The sequence below is a fragment of the Ischnura elegans genome, chromosome 2 (assembly GCF_921293095.1).
Source record: "Ischnura elegans chromosome 2, ioIscEleg1.1, whole genome shotgun sequence".
Lineage (NCBI taxonomy): Eukaryota > Metazoa > Arthropoda > Insecta > Odonata > Coenagrionidae > Ischnura > Ischnura elegans.
This window is the reverse complement of record NC_060247.1, coordinates 35582533-35599731: the sequence shown is the minus strand read 5'-3', so window position 1 is coordinate 35599731 and position 17199 is coordinate 35582533. Positions and strand designations below refer to the sequence as shown.

The window sequence follows — 17199 nt, the reverse complement described above, 5'->3', positions numbered from 1 at the left end:
TTGCTTATTTTTCTCGATAATGAACAAAATATACGTATTTTAAACTCTATCTTGACTTATTACCAAAGGTACCAACGGTACTTTTAGTAATATAATACTAAGTTTCCTTAATATAGTATGGACTTAATCCCGACTTGGAGTACGATATCCTGGTATCTGAAATGTTCAAACATAAAACTATAAAGGTTACTTATATTAGAAAGCAATTTTAAAGCATTGTATCCCAAGAAATGACATATGTCAAAGAGACGTTCGACTTGGCAACAACGTCAAATTTCTTAGGTTGGTGCGGCTCTCAACTAGTCAGAGAAACAAGTGAATGGCTTGAAGCGTTACAGGAGTGCATAGATTTCGGTGTTGAAATATACTTTAGAAAGTCGAGTATTTTTCTAACTTTTTAGTGAAATATGCCAGTTTTTCAGCCTTCTCCGCTTTAACGATGAAGCCATCCACTAGTAAAGCGGGGCGGTTTGTGCGGAAGAAGGAATTTACGAAGAGACAGAAGAGTTCTTCTCGAACGTTCAGTGAATATAGGTAAGTGCTCTAGTAAATACCTCATTGCGAATTTAAGAATGGAAGTATGTTATTAGCTGAAAATAAATTTTTGTTTCATTTATAGTGTGCGTCCTGTCATGTGTTGAGAATGAGCAAATAAATCGGGTTTTGGCAACCCTAATTATTCCGTCTGTCGCCAATTCCACTTGGAAAAGGTAGGAGCGATCTGTGGGGTCAAAGGTTGAAGATGCAATCGAGTACGGAAGCTGTGGAGGTGGAGAAGCTTCTCGCTTTGGCCTTAACACCGTAAGTTTCACCGCATCAGTTAAAAAATGAGACTATAATAAATAGTAGCGTTATTGGTCCCCCGAAACCCAATGTGAATGTTAATTCATTTTTTTTTAATGTTCCTTGTGGTTGCATAACGTTCTTTCATATTTCTTGGAAATATTCAGTCGGTGTGCTTTTTATTTCCATGTACATTGCATTCCAAGAACATTACCAGTAGTAGGTCCAATATATAAACTAAAATTTAGGAAATGCAGAGGCTTTAATTTTTTTGATGATTACTTTGTTCAAGTGTAATTTTAAATTACTTTCATTTAATTTTTTATTGTCCTTCAATGTAATTTTTATTGGTTCCTTTGGATGAAACCATAATTGATTAAGTGACTGTTGACTGGAATTTGGTGATGTGAGCTATATAAAGTGTTTGATATTTAGAACCAGAGAATTACCGCAGATTTGCTGTTTTTAACATAGAAAATCAATAATTGCTGGATTGTGTTAATGTGGATTATAAGTTGATTAATTATGGTGATCTGTTATCAGGTCATAGGATTAGAAGTCTATCTAACATATATTTTCAACTATAGTATCCATATCTTAAGTATTTATTCAGCAATTGAAGACAATCTAATTTCTCCTTGATTATTATTCCTTAGTCATTGTTTCTTAAAGAGGTAAAGTAGTCAGCACAGCCCTTTTACTGGTGTGCTCAGAGTTGCAACTATTATTCTATGTCATAATTTTACATGCTACTTATTTATCTAAGACTTTCAATATTTTTCGTGGATCAAAAACTTTTTCTTGATTTCTTAAAGGGATTACCTGTCTCCTCTAACAGCTATTTGCATGTGCTTGCCAGAAGAGGAGTATTAGTTATAATTCAATCAGTTTTGTTTCCGTGGCCATACCCTTTCCACTTATGATGTTCATCCTTCTCTCACAACCTGTTTTTTATGCAATGTGAAGAAATGTTTTCTCTGTCGTTAATTTTTTAATAGTCACGGCTGGACATACTATTTGCAAACCATTATTCATTTCAAATTCTTAATGTTGTATTGAGTGAATGCTAATGATCACATTAAACTTATCTTTCTAAAATAATTGCATATAATCATATTTTACTAGTGGAAATAATATTGCAGGGAAATGTTCCAATCCATCGACATCCATCTCCCTGTTGTTCTTCATGGTTCTGTCCTGATTGTGGTTGCTTTCCTACATTTATCATAATTACAACCTACTTCACTATATCTGGTATTATGTTGGGCACAATATGGTGGAAGTCTTTAATATTACCTAGTACAATTAAAAAGACATTGCAATATTTCCACTGAGTTTTATTATGACAACAACACTTGATAATGTTGTTTGTAGCAATGAAACGCGTTTTGTCATAATAAAACTCAGTGGAAATATTGCAATTTATAATGTTAGTAATACTTCATTATACATACTGATTAATGTTCTTGTTAGGCTAATGAGTTCCAAAGTGGCAAAATGTATTTGTGTCACATTAACCAATGATAGGATATAAGTGTCTGACACATATACAATGTCCTCCCTAATGTTGAATTCAAGAGCATCATAAGTTAGGCGGTAGATAACCTCCAATGTTATCATACTATTTCTATTCCTTAGTTTTAATTCCACCCAGTCACAGAAATCTAAGTGCAGTGCATTGGCTAATTAATATGTGGCCCCTCATTCAGTATACATAATTTATTTCAGTGGCATGACTCCCAGTGAAGAGTCTCCAATGCAATGCAATGTTGGAGCTGAGGTAGATATCATTGCCTCTTATGATTATGGATGGCAGAAGAAAGGCAATGGGTAATCATATGACAGTAAATCTGGTAAATTCCATCATATTTTCTGGGAAATAAATAATGTATAAATTGTTCCTATTTATTATGTTAACAGTTAAAATGTCTTTCTTTTTACATTTACAGGGCATGGGTCTGTCATTGATTACCACTCCAAAAAATTACTTGCGTATGATGTATGCAGCACTATCTGTGCAATGTGTAGAAGACACAGAAGGTGGCAATGTTACAAACCCTGTGGAGTGTTATTTCAAGCTTAATGATTTCCCAAATGGCTACGGCTGGCTTAATATGGAGAAGTTGGTGGAAATACTCAGAATATGTGGAACTGAGGGAATAAGATTAAGTACACATGGGAGAGAGTATCAATGGTAAGCCCCATGTTACCATCCAAAGGAGAATAGAGTTTCACAAGTCTATTGAGACTATTAGTAAATATTTTGAGGAGTTGAGAAAATTTAAAGAGTATGACTGATGAATAAAAAGAGAAAATTAAAAAGAGTAAGACTGATAAATTATCTTATGCCTTATGTATAGCATGTTTTAAATGTACATAGTAGAAATGGTCATACTGTAAAGTCTATTAGAGATTTTTTAGCTTCTTTAAGATTCTCCCCACGTCCTCTGGCTTGTGTTAACAGGTGTCTCCTGAGTATTTTAACTAGTATCTTCAGGTTTGCTGCAAGGGTCTAAAGGTTAGCGTGACATAATATTGGGCAATTTTTCCATGTTTTCTTTTGGGTGATTATCTTGTATACTGGTTAATGCGTCAATGCCTTTGAGTGAGAATGACTCTTTAGAAACTCCCTCCTGAATTGTTAGTGGGATTTTGTCGATAGGGCTGATCAATTTCTTTGCGCACCTTGATTGGCAAGAAAATTATGCTGTCCCTCCCAAGGGATTGTTGTTACAAGGGTAGCAAGGATTTTATTATTATTTGCATCGGTGAAAGTTTTTTTAAAGTACTGTTTAACTAATTGCCATCTAATTACTGAAAGACATTGTGTTCCACTCTATGTATATAAATATCTTTATATATAAAATTAACCTGAAAATGTCCACCAGCTTCTCCATATTATGTAGAAATAAGGTTAAGGCAAATCTGGTGGTCTCCATGTTCAATGCTATTGGCTCCTGAAGTTAATCACTATCAAGATCAGCTTACATAGCTAACATTGGTAACATATTCCCTTTCGTATTATATCTTTTGCTCTTACAATGACTTCGGGAACAACCTAAGTTGCTTCACAGGGACTGTAACTTGCCTCCTTACTGTAGCCTTCATTTTTTCTTCTATTCTGCTGGAGTGGGGCACATGGCATATGCAGTGTTGAATGCTAACAAAGAAATGTTTCTTTTTAAGACTAGCCTCTGCCCATTTCTTCAAAATTTACTGTGAATGCCTGAAGTGTATTTTTTAACACTGATTTGAAGGAAAAAATCCCACTACTACGTTGGAAATATGAGGGAACATTATCACAAGCAAGTTAGAGTGATAAGACAGCAGAGAAATACCTCATATACAAACAAACAAAGTATATAGTAGCCAATTTAATGTCTCTTGGGAGCCCTGGCTCTCCTTTTTATGTTCTTAGCCAACACTCACTGAAACTGAAATGTGTATTGCTGCATTTATGTAACATTGTAGAGTGCTTTTCTGTAAATATTTTGTAATTTTTGTTATGTATTAATAATAAATATGTATACCAGAAGTGTAGTAATATATCATTTTTTGTCTGATCCCTTCCTACAAACCCTAAGTTGGTAACTATGTGCATATATTTCCAGAATAGGGCCTTGAGATGAAAAGCAGAATATTGAAATTGTATCCAGTTTAACTAAAGGTAAGGGGGTATTGCAGTAGGCATCAAGGTGAATGGCAAGCTTCATTTAGAATAGTGTTATGGAGATTTTAGTGGTTGAAGCACAATATTGTGATTTTTTAGCTTTTGATATCTCTGTACTGATGTAAGCAGAAGTCCATTTGGTGTGAATTTCTTGTTCCTAAGGGATTGTTGTAAGGAAATGGCAAGATGCACTTCCTTTGAGACTCAATATGACTATTATTGGAAGATTAATTTATACTTCGGTTACGTTCTCTCTAAAGATTAGATTCATTTGATTGCTTCGTGGTTAGTAGACAGCTCTGCATTCATGACGTGGAAATCTACAGTTACTGGAGCAAGAACTTTCCAACAGTGCAATCTTGTAATTTTGCATTACGTGGAAGAAAAGATAGGTAATTTAAAATCGATGTCGACCAATGTTAATATATTCGGAGGGCTGGTTATACATTCATTTTTTCGAAAGGTTTCCTCAAATTCGGTTAAGGCAACAAGATTTAGTAGGTTTTATGCATTGTGGGATGAATTCTGATTTCCAAAAGGGAGATGATTCAACAGAATTTTACCATAAACGAAATGTGTTGTTTGACTTAAGTGTAAACGCATGTCTACACTCATAATATCTCGCTATGAATCCTGTCCTTTCGTTTATGTAAGGTTCGGACTGCGTTGACTTAAATATGAAAAGTACCTGTCAATAACTACCTGTTAACGTTGTTCAATAGGTTTCACGCGCGGCTCATACCTAAAAGATGGTTTGAGCCACTCGATTTCATCACAAATAGCAAGTTCATTAATGCGGATGGAGAATTGTACTTGTGAAAGTAAATACGCAGACACCTTTAGTATGCGTAAAATCGGTAATATCTTTCCTCCCAAAGCATGCCAAATAATATTTACGTACACATAAGAAATCTCTTCATTCGAAGTTTACAGAAACCCAAATAGTATCAGGAATCGCGAATCTCATATTTCACTTCCCAATGCCCACCACGAAGTAATTTTTGTACTTGGAATTTACTGCGACAATATGGAAAGTCAGTACACTAAACTCTTGCGCAATCAATTATATCCAGTAATGCTTATTCCTTGTATGCGATCATGTTTGTTTACGTTTAATTCTAAAGCAGCGTTGCCAAGCCGAATCTTCCGGCATCCGGTCGTCTGCAGGAAATGCCTGTTCGACGAAAAGTTTTTCTTTTATATTTTAATTATACTACCGGTGACCTATAATTTTAATGCAACCAAAAATTCATAAATGAAGTTTACTACACTCAGTTAGTTTTTCGTCGATTTCTATGAACGGGAAATAATTCTTTTTAAATAAATTCTGTCGCCAAGGCGCATGGCTCCTATCTACGCCATGTAAATCAGCTTCTCTTTGCTCACAAATATCTCTGAATTTAGCCCGGTAAGGGGTGTATATTATGATATCACTGGAAAGATCAAGACTTTTTCTTTACAATGAGATAAAAATCATAGAATTCTATGATGATTGATTTTTCGCTCAAACTACCTTAAGTTTTTTTAAAGAAATTATTTAGATAAAAGAGTTTTTTCTTCTTCTCATTTATTTTATGCGCACCGCTTTTGTAAACACGTTTCATATAAATACTTGAAAGAGGATTAAACTCTCTTGCTAGCAAAACCCGAAACCACTGAACTACTTCGGATTTCGCGATCTGTGTAAGGAAAAATAGAGAATGCTTGTGCTGTACGCGCGCAACTTCCCGCCTTCAATAACGCTTCCTTCCCAACTTCCCCTCCGTGGCACTGAGTCCCGCAGTAATAGACACCCCTTACAATTAGTGAAAAAGTGAGACATGTGAGATGTGTAACTATAACCAAACATTGTAATCTAATATTTTTTATAGATGAATAAATTGGTGTATCGACTACCCAGAAACAGCTGCGGGGATATCGGGTTTCGCTACGAAACTGGACACTTTTGGAAGAGTGGAGGAGGGGAAAAATGCCATGTCACAAGATCCGTAGCAGTCCCCAAAACATACTGATACATAGGTATACGGTTGCACTTGCGGAAAAAATGGGGAAGTTATTCGTTGGCTTCAAGAGACAGTTGAAAAAAATGTTAATAAGCAAACACTGTGGAAGTTTTGTATGTATATATCTTGGTATTCTACTAAGTTCAGGTCGCTAGAATTAGTACGATAAGGGAGATTTGTTGAAGTGACCGAGTCCTGCTGGAGTAAAGGAGGACGGAAAGAAACTGGCCCTTATACCTTTAAATGGTTGAAATCCACACGCTAGTGGCTTAGTCTAGTGAAGCACCTACACCCTCACCAACTACAACCAACTTTTGCACAGAATTTATGAGTTAAGTAATACACTATTTCAACTGGTAATCTCATTTCTATTACTATAAAATTATCGATAAAAATGATTTGTAGGAATGTCCCAAGTAATTGGTCCCGAAAACTCATGCGGCTCTCGAGTCCGCCAAAATATAAAAAAAATAACTGAGACAGCCTTTAAAACGCTGAGCATTCAAACAGAGCGGAGGAAATACAGCAAAGTTTGAGAATGAAACCAACAATTTGTCTCATTCCAAATGACAATTAAAACTCCCTCTAGTGACTAACCGCAGGTTCCTGCCTTTAATGCACTAAGCTGACTCACCATGAAAAGAGGGGAGAAAAAAATGTGCTCCGTCCCTTCCTTGTAATCACATTAGTCCTCCTTGACCATTGAGCTGGTAAGTAGTGCTTAGAGAGCCCACAGCAGGGAGAGAAGGGGAAGGAGACACGTGCCTTGACGGAGAATTTGCCTCGAGCGAGGAGAAGGGGCTGGCCCGGGGGGAAGCATGATGGGGGAACAAGTGTAAAACGCTGATCGCAACTAAATGGTGAAAGGCCCAGCAGGGGTCGATGGCTTTCCTGAGTTGAAAGCTCAAGAGTGAAGTGAAATTGAAAGACTCCCAACGTAATGGCATTCGGTAATACGCAAAGTGAAATATGCATTGCATGTCACCCTCCTGATTTTCGACACGAAAGCCTAAAAAAAACTAGGCGTGAGAAGAATGGGGAACCGCTATCACTGGGAATCAACCCAAGTTTAAAAGCTCCCTGATTTCTACGTTATCTAAGAGTACTCTAAAGTGTTTGTCGTCATTTTATTAAATGGTAGTGTTTGGTCTTCGCGCCCTAGGTCTATTTAAATTTTTGGCCTAAAGAGGGCAGTGAGGGACTTGCCCCTTATCCCGACACCTGTCGGAATATTTCGTTGATATGTATTGCTTTCCCGGGACCATGAGGCGACGAACCCGGCCTCACTCACGGACGAACCGACGAAAAGGTATCACCATTATCATCCAGGCGTCTGACGGTGCAGCTTCTAGCCTGGAGACCTGGGGTAAGTCACTCAGTGCTCTTGTGCAGGCCCATTAACTTTTTTTCTGTTTCTGTTTCATACGGTCCACTTTTCTTTCCGTAATAATTATGAAATGTCCGGCCTATCTGTAGCTCACTCGAATTCCGCCCAATTGCGGACGGAACGAGGAACAGGTAGTGTGCTGAATTGATCAATTGTTCCTCTAATTCTGTGCGGGTTTGAAAATATCTCCACCATTAAAACTATTCGAATAAATAGTAATGACGCCTGTAAACTAATTTTTCTATGCTTAGAAATGTGTAAATATGACCCGCCCTCACCAAAAAGACCACCACGGGATAATTTTTCGGTGAGCGGTTTGTCTGTTTATCTATGCCCAAATAGGCCTGTGCGTTCAAAATGTCCTTTCCGGTTGAGATACGCACTCATAAAACAAGTGCTGATATGTGCATAACAGAGAACTTATGAAAGTGTGATTAGATGACTAGCATATTGGAAAAAAATAAGCGGAGAGCAGCATTAAACAAATCCTAGTATTGATGACTAATGATGAAGACGACAGATTCATTAACGATTTCTCTAGATTTACGAGATCATAGGTCGGAGTGAATCGCCAAATATGGTAGACTTTATTACAAAACATCTATATATATAAAAGAAAGTCGAAAATCGTGTTAGTTAGAACACTTATAACTCGAGAACGGCTGCACCGATTTCAATGAGATTTAGTTCTTTGGATTCGTCTCAGGCGGGGTTAACATATAGGCCATTAAAAAAAGGATAATTTCACAAAAAAAATTCATCTCTTTCCTATGGGCATGCTTTTAGGAGTTATAGTAACACAACAATTGATAAGTCGGTCAAAACTACAAATTAAATAATTTGTTTTGTTTTTACCACTTTAATAACTGAATTTAGTAACAATATAACATTTTAATTACTAATTATATTCAAAATATTAATTAAATTGAAATTACATTTAAAAAATTTAATTCGAGCTGATTGTAAGCCCAGCCGTGGCCCAGCTCGAGTTGACACTTCACTACCGTGTTTGTAAACAAATCTCCAAGCAATTGTTGACAAACGGTAATGTCCGTGTTCCTGTCGAGGAATCGAGTAACTCATTTCGCAACGAGGTAAATTCAAATAGTTCGTACTCTGCATGGATTCGAATCTTTTAAATGTGTAACAAACGAAGACGAAATCACCAACTATCTATCTGAATATTTTAAGTCCTTGGACGTACCTGGCTTACCAAGGCACGATTTACAGAAAAATGTAGTTTCTGTGCTCATGATCTTTCGAAGCCTAAACCAACCATAACTATCCAACGGAACGTGTTTGATCATTAAAAAAATTGGTGATGAATGTGATTCACGCAACTTTACTCAGAGGAAAATTCAAAGGCTAGGAAGTCCTCATTCCGTAGATTCCATGATCTCAACTCATATGCCCTTTTGAGCTAAAACGTATTCAATTTACAATTCGTGTTGCATTCGTGATAACGATTAAAAAATCGCATGGTCATTCTTTCAGTTTTTGTGTTGTTTGTGCTCATGTGGTAATGAAAACCCATGATTTTCTCATGGTCAATTTAGCGTGCTATGTTCACGAGTCGATAAACCATCCTCTGTATTTCTTCCTTCGCTTCAAGTGCGTAGCTAGGATAGGGGGTTTTGGGCGCAGCTAATACCACGGGTCTGTAGGGTATAGAAAAATCGCTAAGGTAAGCGGGAAGTGTGGGGGCACTTCCCCCAGACATTTTTTAAGATAAATGGTTCAAAATAGTGGGTTTTGTGGCTGTGTGAATAGTTAAATATGTTTTGTTTGTTAGTCATCCGTCCCCCAAATATTAATAACAAAATCTTTCATAAAAAAATTCTCTAAGCTCTTGGGGGGGGGGGGGGTTTATCCCCCAAAGCCTCCCCTCGCTGCGTCACTGCTTTGCTTCGCTATATTTATTTAGCTTCATCCGCTTCATCTTGCGCCTGATAACAAAACAAAAACTGTTGTTTCTGAGAAGGTGCTTGACGCAAGACATTAAACCCGAATGTGTAGGGCTCACCGTGGTGCGTTTACGCATGCAGTGCGTTTACGCAGTGCATTTTTTCCAAACAGAGATACTGAAACTGGCGCGCCTTTAGTCATTTAATGCGAATGCTGCTTCATAGGGGCTTTTCTTGCACGATTTTGAGCATCAGTCAAGCGTCGGTCTGGGGTCGTGTCAACCTGCCCCCTGGATGGGTCAAGTGTATGCAACAGACTTGGACCTAAAAACATTTTTTTACAGCTAATAACGCAAATAGCCAACAACTGAATGCGTATAATTTTTATTTCATGAACTGCTTTATTAAACCATAATGCCCAAAATTTCTTAAGCTAAAACGTAAGAAAATTTGTTGAAAAAAATCCGCGTAAACGTGGTCCGATCCACCCTATGTAGATTCAATAAAGAAAATGTCTTTCTGACAAGCAATTTTGGTACTCATTTACGTAGTTTTATTGAATTTGTATCCTTATTTTATTCTAATAAATTAAACATGATTAAAAACGATACAGCCGCTCTTGATTTATAAATGGTGTAAGTAAACTGTAAGTTCATTGATTATTAGGCGGTACGAAGTTCGCCGGGTCAGCTAGTTTTACTATGTATTCCGATTGAGAAAAATAAATAGATACGGTATCTGTCCTCTATTGTTGTTTCCAGGAGAAATATCATTCTTGATTTAACGGTGGTGAAACGTCAAAGTTTTATGAGCACTAGTCCTGCAACGTAAGACAATTCAAACGTGATTTCCTTCGCTTATCCTTCTGGATCGACCCAATTGTCGATTAACCCTCTGTTGATTTACCCTCTCTCCCCTTCTACACTTTCCCCCTACCTCCCCAGTCCTAGCTCCCCTCCTTCTAATACTCCTTCGCCTTTTAACCCTTCACAATGTATCTCCAATCGACTCGAACGACTTCAATCCTTCTCAACTTCCGTTTCCGGAGGTGCTCATCCTTTTTGGTCACCCTCTTGATTAAAAGCTATCGGCGCAATGGCATGGGTGCATTTTAGCACTCCCTCCCAAGCCTCAAAAATAGTGTGCCCAGGTTTTAATCACGGAAGAAAGTAAAAATGAGAGATGAAATCAATCTCCCATTTTATTGTTTTGCATCATCAGAGTTGATTTAGAGAAAATATTACTTACCTACGAGTACACTTATTTCCCTAGAAAAAATTATCTCGATTAGGTATATGTAAATACCGTCTTGAATTTTATTTTTATTTAAATTCCTAATCAGTGTAGTACCTAGTTAAAACATAGCGCGCGGAACATAATATCCGAAAAAAAATGAACACGCACTGTAGAATCGTTATTTCAAGCTATTTGATTCCAACGTATAGATGTGGTTAGAAACGCTTAGCTTACTGCTCTGTTAGCTTACTGCCTAGAGCTCATGCGTCGTATAACTCGAGTAAGTATCATTACCGGAGTAATGACTTATAGTACTTTTTGGCATAAGGCTTCGAAGAAAGAGACTGCAGTTTGGGCCTACGAAGTTAGGCAGCAGTTTAGACCCACGATCACTCAAGAAGACTCAACCGACAGGCACGGTCATAGAGGTGATCCACTCCAAGAAATCAATGCGTAGAGTCCATTAATTTATGTGATGTAAGTCTCCATTCGCTTGCCATTTGATTCAACGCCCTGAATCTGCTTTGTGGAATTTTGCCATGATGGGGGTGATAATTGCCTTTTAATACCTATGGGTTCGCAATATACATGTTATGTATGTTTCGATATGTTTAAAAAATGCGCTATATGTTTCAATTAATATGTAGATCCAGTATTCAATTCAAAATAAAATTCAATACAGGTGTCCATATAATTGAGGTTATTTTTTTCTCGGGATATAAATGTGTAGGTACTATTTCCTCAAAATCATCTTGTGTGATTCAAAACAACAAAATAAGGCCTATATTAGACGGGAAAAAACCTGCTATGACACTTATAACCTAAAGATCCCGGCAAAATTGTCGTCCCTAACAATAAGACGAATCGACGCGGAGGACGACCCGGAAGCCTTGCTGCGCCTATGGGTTCACAAATTTGTCTGAAATACTGCAAAGGTGTTGATACTTCCTTAACTCTTAACCTCGGTCATAAAATCCACCAGTGACTCCAAATATTTAGTAAGTGAGCGTACTTTTTGAGATTCACGTCACGAAACGAAGTCCCTACCTTAACACTCAACCCGGCGTCAAATCACTGTCCCCTTGGACGCTGCCCCAGATCTTTCACCGCATTTAAAAAGCTTTGGCCGTCGGCATTCCCTCTCTCGTCACGTCATTCAATGGATACCTATTCCGGTGGCTCATCGCATTCCGGGTGGCCAACCCCTTATCTTTTCCAAACCACTGGGGTAGCAGCAGCAGATAACGACCATCCCTCCAGCTCTCTTTTTTTCCTCATCCTTTGCTTCACATTCCACTTCGGGCCCTCTCCAGTCTACTCCTGTAGTGAGCTTCTTCATCTTGGAAGTCATTTCGCTGTGATTTACTTTAGGCTAAGGTGAGTGCAATGACCAAATGGTTTGGACGCTAGGCAACTAATCGAAGAATTAAAAAAATGGAAACTACTGGATTTCCAATTGAAAAATAGTTTTACTTGATCACCTATACCAACACATTTTGTATTATCTCCATCCGTAGGATAAAACAAAATGCATTGAAAATGGTAGTGAGATTAAACTATTTGTGAAAAATTACCAGTAACTTTTATTTCATCAATATGTTAAAATTCCATGAGAGTAACTCGGAAAACACTGCCAATGATCAAAAACTTCCCGACAGGTGAACCTTTTTCGATTGGTCGATGAAACCTTTGGACACTCCCATCCAAAAATCACAGGATTCGAGGTATCCACGGAATTGCATTTGAATCATTCGCGATTTTTCCGAACGTAAAACAATTATATACGAGCACTCTAAAGTATTTTTTAAATCTCTTACATATCCCGAATGTCTCAGTTTAGTCCTTTTTGATCTCATTTTTCTCTCATTATTACATCCATTACATCCAGAGGATCTACTAGTCAGATATTCCAAAATATAATAAACTCCTTGAGACTGAATGTTCAATTTGTTAACTATTTTTATTTTGATCATTTTTGAATGAAAATATTATAACATGCATCAATGAAGATTCAGAGGATGACGAATAAAATTGTTTAGTGAAAATTCACCAAAAATCGATGTTTGACCAGATATTGTTTATTATTCACAAGTTTTTTTGTTATTTGTATGCAAAACAGTAAAATGGTTGAAAAATTGAACATTTTGTACTCTTCATTTTAGCACGTGCCTAACATTAACCTATGATAAAATCCCAAGGGTTTAGCGTAGTTGGGGTAGTCTCAAGGAGTTTTTTTCATTTTGGAATATCTGACTAGTAGATCCTCGAGGATGCAGGATAAATCTCGTTCACTTACAAATCAAATCTATTCTCAGCTGTGAAGGAGTAGGGAAGGGGTTTGGGTGTGTGGAATTTTTTTTTGAAATATCTTACTCGGAGGTTTTCGGAGTCTTCAAGCCATTTTCGGCACCAGCATCCACAAAGCTCTGTCCCTTGAGGTTGGAATTACAATCGGTATGAGTTTGAGCGTTAGTGAGAGGACTATATATGTGCATGATGGTATGAAACGGGTGTTATGGGGGCAAAGGTCACGGGAAAAACAGCAAAAAATTGCCAAAAAGGCATATTTTATTTTTTTTCGGGGTGTTCCACCACTTAAATGTTCTTTTTTCATTGCATTAGCCGAAAGTTATTTAAATACTCCTTCGAAACACATTTTTTAATTGTGGCCTTCTCAAAAATATTTTATGAAAACTAGCGTTTGAAATTTTCAAATCGACGCCATTTCTCCTCATGCCCCTGAAAAGTTGTGAAAAACATTGGGCATATGCTCCAGTAAGAAAGCCATCAAATGGCGCAAATTGCATTGAAAAATATGCTTTCTATCTCGAGATATTTTAAAAAGATTGTAAATCGAAATTTCGAGCTAGCCGGCCCTGGTGGGCCTCTAGCGGGCTGGAAGTGTGGGGAGGTTAGTCCTATTTGATCCCAAATCCTATGCCCCAAGTCTGGGAAAAATCCGTGAGGGGGGACTTTTCAATCTCTTACTCGGCTATGCCCTTCCATCCATGATTCCATCGCTGTCGCATGTAACTTCCGACCTTAACGTATGACCACTTTTCTATCCGGAGACGTCAAGCAATTTAAGCAGGAAACAGACTGTTTCAACTTAGTTTTGGTATGCGACAATATGTCTCGTTGCCTATTCCATCATGTGTGGTCAAGCATTCCAGCAACGTCACTACTCTGAATCTCCGATGATTTACTGCTCCGGCATGCCTGTATGTCCCCTGACCGCCCCATTTCCCTTATGAGAGCTATATGCGATGGGAGAACCCTAGCGGTTTGCGGAGGTCTCCAGTTGGCAGGGCGGCGGTTGAAGAGTTTAGAGGGGAAGGCCAAAGGTTAAGGAGTTGACAAGCAAATAGGGATGGTCCTGGGTCGTGCGTGGAGGGTGTCAATGATAAATCCCACGTTTATGCCTCGTCGAGTGTGGCGACTTGTTCCCAAAGGATGGAACGATTTTGTCTTCGAAATTTCCCAAGTTTGCGGACATCCCGCCACTTAAAATGCTTCCCCTCTTACGTGCTAAGAAATAGAAGACACACCGTGTCAGTTTCGCTTTCAGTTACGTAGCCTGGGGGTGAAGCTCGTGCAAAGAATCTATGACTGAATGATTCTAGAGGGCAACTACTTCAGTTAGTTCCTGAAAAATAAAATATCCCTGGAGAGCAACTTGCTCCTTGCACTGAACTGACGAGTCTAGATCATCGTGAACTTCCGATGCCAAATCGCGCAATTACGAGTGAAGCTCGACATCAGATTTTCATTATTTTAGCGTTATTTAGGGGAACAATATAAATAAGTTTGACAATGTTAAAATATCCATAATGTACGCAAAGAACTCATATTTCATGAAACATACTGCATTGGAAGGAATAATATTATTTTATACTAGTAGCGATTGCTGTGTTCTCCATTTTTAATAATCACTTTTAATTCCACTGTTCTGCGTTGACTACAAACTACCAAATAAAATTTCAATACCTACCATTCCATTTAAAAAGAACCACTGAAAACATATGTAGAGGATCAGAGCACGATATTCAGAAAATAAATTGAAGTGGAAGGGGTTGGTGTTTGCATATCACAAAAATGGAATTGATGCTTTTGTCACAATTAGGGTCGGAACTCGGAGTTTTGTCGGAGGGGAGGGGAGAGGGCAAAGATCAGTTTGCCGCCCACTCTCCCCTGATATCCCCTCACTCCCTCCCTCACCATTAAAATTAATCAAATTTGTACGCTATTTTTTTGAGAAGCGGTAGTTGAAATTACACACCGTATGTTCGCTATTTAGGAGTTTTATCAATAATATCGCTTAATTATTTATAAATGAATAATTATTTGTAATTATTCATTTATAAATAATTAATTAATTAATTGCTAATTAAATGTTAATTAGAAAAATTAAATAAGCTTTTAATAAGTTTTTCTAATTTCGCTCCCCATGAAATCTGCCGCCCAGGGCACGTACAGTGCCTTCTACCCGGCCCTCATTCAGGGCTTTGCCACAATAATGCCATTTTGTTCAGGGAAGTTCGAACATTGCAAAACACCGCATTGAATAATCTTCTTACTTTTGGGGTAAAGGGGAGCTCCTACTTATATCTTAATTCATCATGTTTCTGTAGTACGCCCTCGCACATAATCATAAGTCAGCAATTCTAAGATTGGTTTCACTGATACCTCCGCTCAGTTCTCATATATGCTGTTATTTCCACACCTACGCAGTTATTCCCTTAAACAACCTTTTTCTCACTGCTCCATAAATTTCATACGAGGCCTTCATTTGCATTCTTGCCTTCCTCTTGTTCATTGACATCTTTATAAGTTCATAATGCCCGAAATTTTGGTCTATTAATTTGTTCCGTCTTCTTCTTAAGACTCAAATCACACTTCTCTTTGCTCCTACTCAAATAAGTACTTTCTAAAACCTTACTGCCTCATTCCTGCATGCATGAAAAATCTTATTTCCCCTTCACAAGAACTTGATTTTGAGTAAATGGCTTAATATCACCCACAATTACAAACGAACAATTTCACTTATCTAAGATTAGCCCGTTTTTTTTAGTAATTTTTAACAGAAATGTCGATGGTGCAAATGATTATCGATAGACATTAATTCTTTCCTTGTTACTGGCTTCAAGAGATATATTTCGTCAACTTATGATCGTACAAAGTTTAACTACGCCACATTAATTTGTGGTGAACATGTAGACGCTCCACTCAATTCCATAGTTAGGTACGCGAAAATAAGTCACGTTGTCGTGGAGTAGGCTTTATTGTTATGTGCACAACCTCGCAGCTGCTCGTGGATAAAATCGAAAAAACTCATGTCCACAGTTCACTGGCGAGTCGTTCACTTTTCTGCACCCCCTCCTTCCGCTTTCGTGATAGCCAACCTTTTTTTTCCTTTTTCCACCCTTCGAACGGGAGCACATCCTTTCTTTCCTCCTCTCCTCACGCAGTCGGGAAGGGAAGAATTTTTACGAAATGGGAAATCGGGTCGGGTTGAAGTTGCTGCTGATGTCCTTTCCGGACGAGGTTTCCGGCAATTAAGGGGGGATGGGGGAAGAAGGAAGATTGGGAAGGATAGGAAAAGAAGCCGGGTAATCTCGTCCGGGGTCTGCGGTGGAGGAGAGAGCTCGGGGACTTACTATGTCGAGAGAGAGAGGAAAGATTGAGAGGTTTAGGGAGTGGGGAAAGAGCACGGCGAGGAGCACTGGAGCGGAATTATTCCTTGCTTGGTGGAGACGCTGCTGTGAGTGGAATACCGGTGGCAAGTCGGTGGGTACTAGGAAGCTGCAAACCAGGAAATGAATCAAATATCAGCCCAGTACGTCCTCTTCATTATTAATGAATTAGTACGGAATGTAATTGATTGTACATCTGAATACATCTAAGATGACAAATTAAATTATAAAAACAAATATGCCGATAAAGCGACCAACCAAAGCAAAAAAGTTAACTAAAAACGTTCTGAGAATTTTAGACAGTCATTGCAGTTAAATTTTATAGCAATATATTATTGTATATTAGTTTCTTTCGCTTCTCATTATTTTCAGTCTGAAGGAACCTTCCCGATTATGGAAGTTATAAGGATGTTAATAAACGGTCAAAATTGAATTTATTTCTTTATTTGAGTAATTTCTGAGATTTCTGCCAATTAACAATGATGCGGTAACAAGCGTGAAATATAAGCGGAAACAATCAAAA

The 17199-nt window shown here is 38.0% G+C and overlaps 1 long non-coding RNA gene across 1 annotated transcript; it reads left to right on the top strand.

The window, feature by feature from the left end:
- The first annotated feature begins 237 nt into the window (after positions 1 to 237).
- On the top strand, positions 238 to 4329 carry LOC124153605. The gene is made up of 4 exons (XR_006863704.1): positions 238 to 534; positions 620 to 801; positions 2512 to 2636; positions 2733 to 4329. It is a non-coding gene; the product is annotated as an uncharacterized LOC124153605 (long non-coding RNA).
- Positions 4330 to 17199: the final 12870 nt, after the last annotated feature.